Source organism: Eptatretus burgeri, chromosome 2 (assembly GCF_056783735.1).
Source record: "Eptatretus burgeri isolate ZD-2024b chromosome 2, Ebu_testis_v1, whole genome shotgun sequence".
Lineage (NCBI taxonomy): Eukaryota > Metazoa > Chordata > Myxini > Myxiniformes > Myxinidae > Eptatretus > Eptatretus burgeri.
Window position 1 is genome coordinate 69,872,789 of NC_140962.1, and position 3,131 is coordinate 69,875,919.

Sequence of the window (3,131 nt, forward strand, 5' to 3'; positions counted from 1 at the left end):
CCAATCAGGAGGCGAGTGGCGAAGAAAGAAACCCCTCCCACCTCAAGAGAAAGAGGAGTGGTCGCGAGAGTCGAGGGTTTGTCGACGAGGGTTCTGCAGACGGTCGTTCTCTTGCTTGGAGCGCTCTGCAGATGGTCGTGGTCGTGCTCGTGCTTGGAGCGCTCTGCAGACGGTCGTGGTCGTGCTTGGAGTGCTCTGCAGACGGTCGTGGTCGTGCTTGGAGCGCTCTGCAGACGGTCGTGGTCGTGCTTGGAGCGCTCTGCAGACGGTCGTGGTCGTGCTTGGAGCGCTCTGCAGACGGTCTTGGTCGTGCTTGGAGCGCTCTGCAGACGGTCGTGGTCGTGCTTGGAGCGCTCTGCAGACGGTCGTGGTCGTGCATGGAGCGCTCTGCAGACGGTCGTGGTCGTGCTTGGAGCGCTCTGCAGACGGTCGTGGTCGTGCTTGGAGCGCTCTGCAGACTGTCGTGGTCGTGCTTGGAGCGCTCTGCAGACGGTCGTGGTCGTGCTTGGAGCGCTCTGCAGACGGTCGTGGTCGTGCTTGGAGCGCTCTGCAGACGGTCGTGGTCGTGCTTGGAGCGCTCTGCAGACGGTCGTGGTCGTGCTTGGAGCGCTCTGCAGACGGTCGTGGTCGTGCTTGGAGCGCTCTGCAGACGGTCGTGGTCGTGCTTGGAGCGCTCTGCAGACGGTCGTGGTCGTGCTTGGAGCGCTCTGCAGACGGTCGTGGTCGTGCTTGGAGCGCTCTGCAGACTGTCGTGGTCGTGCTTGGAGCGCTCTGCAGACGGTCGTGGTCGTGCTTGGAGCGCTCTGCAGACGGTCGTGGTCGTGCTTGGAGCGCTCTGCAGACGGTCGTGGTCGTGCTTGGAGCGCTCTGCAGACTGTCGTGGTCGTGCTTGGAGCGCTCTGCAGACGGTCGTGGTCGTGCTTGGAGCGCTCTGCAGACGGTCGTGGTCGTGCTTGGAGCGCTCTGCAGACGGTCGTGGTCGTGCTTGGAGCACTCTGCGGTCCTTTGGAGGGCAAGTCTGGTGCCCGAGCAGCCAGGGTCATGGGCCGTGGACTTCGGTTCGTGGGTTTGAGTCCCACCGTGGTGGTTCGGGTTGGAGTGACCGCACGAGGCGGAACAGGTACCCCGATCCGGCTCCACCGACGAAAGACTCACGGGGTCCAACATCGTGTGTCCGTGTCCGTGTCCGTCCGTGTGTGTGTGCGTGTGTCCGTGTGTGTCTCCGTGTGTGTGTGTGTCCGTGTGTGTGTGTGTGTGTGTGTGTCCGGGTGCGTGTCCGTCCGTGTGTGTGTGTGTCCGTGGGCCCTGTCTGTAAGTTGATATTGTGTCAGTGCTTTCCTTTGCTTGCACATTACATTTCTTTATTCGTGAGAACTTTGCTCTGTGTCCCCCTCCCCGATTATTGTTATAAATAAACCTATAGTCAAAGTCAAAGACGTAGTGACCGTAGTTTCTGAGAGAATGTTAAATCACTTTCAAACTGATAATGGAACAAGCCCACAGAACAAGCAACCACTTGTAAATATTGTTACATCTGTCGTGGCTCCAGATAATGTGACAATATCTCAATAAAGTGAGAGAGAATGAAGCAATTTTAATGAAAGACTTCACATCCGATAGATTGCAAATTGGTAATAAAGGCTTCTTTGACCCAATCAAGAAACCAGGCCTGAAATAATTTGCCAACCTCAACAAACCAGTGGAAACCAAGAGAAAGCAGCCAATGGAGACGCTGAATACTGACAGACGAATATTCAGTAAACTGGGAATCATTGTTCAATCTCGAGATGTGGATGTATGAAGCCTTTTGAACTCTGAATTAGTTCCGGTGCCTCTCACACTTTCCAATATGGATGGCTTTATGAGAAGGATGCAAAGAAAGGAAATCCCTTGCATCATTTGAGAAAGATCATGCATGCTCTGCTGAGTTATCTGAAACAACATTTGGAGTGATCGACTTGATGAAGCTCCTTCAAATGATCTGCACAGACATTGCCTCCTGCACAACGTTTGGAGAGCTTTCTGATTGGCTGTTGAGCAGAATCCTTGGAATGAAATGCAAGTCCATTGCAGTTGGTGGCAACTACTCCAGTCAAGGACCGATCAAATCAGGAGAAAGAGCCCGTGGAGGCTGTGTACATATGCAAGAAATTTGAAATCCTTTGTGGATGACATACCTTCCAAAGCAATGGTTGAAGATGATGTCAAATGTAAAAAAAAACAAAAGCAAATACCATAAATTTTCTTATGGAAGGAAGTGAATTGTGCAGAATGAGGAGACACTTATGCCTAGCTGTGAACTCTATCTGTCCGGTGGGTTTCATGAAGTAAAAGGAGCAGTCAGAGTAACCCGTGGTCACCATCATGATGTTCCTGAACCGACAGCTAATCATGAAGAACCTAATTACACTGAACAACAAATTTCAAATTTTTTTTTTTACTGGAGATGTGTAAAGTGATTAAGACTAATTTGGGTACGCTGATTTCAAAAATCATAACCGTTTTGCTGTATCACGTCAGGATTTTCAGGAACAGAAATATTCCCATTGCCTAGAAGTCAGGATTTCAATGAAATTTACATATGTCTTTAACATGTCTATTTCGTACAATTGTTGTTAACTTGTGTTATATTTCTTTCTTTCAGATAAAGATGAGTAGGCGTTCCTGTACCAATCATCCTGACAACTTCTGTTATGTCTGTGGTCGGTATACCAAAAAAGATCAACAGCGAAGTATATCTACAGCAGTGAAAATGAAGGCCGCCTACTTTCACTACTTCGGGTGTAAGGTGGGGGACCAAGAACAGAGCTGGGCACCACACATCTGCTGCACAAGCTGTCACACAACCTTGACTCAGTGGTTGGTGGGCAAGCGCGCGAGCATGCCATTTGCGGTGCCCATGATATGGCGTGAGCCGCAGAATCATCATGATGATTGTTATTTCTGCTGCACAAGCATCGCCGGCTTCAACAAGAAGAATAAAGGTCACATCAAGTACGCTGACTGCGTCTCTGCTCGTAAACCTGTACCTCATGATGACGAGAACCCCGTTCCAACACCTCCAGCTGATCAGAACATAGCTGTAAGCAGTGGTGAAGAGGATGGTGATGATGAACCTTTTGAACCCGACA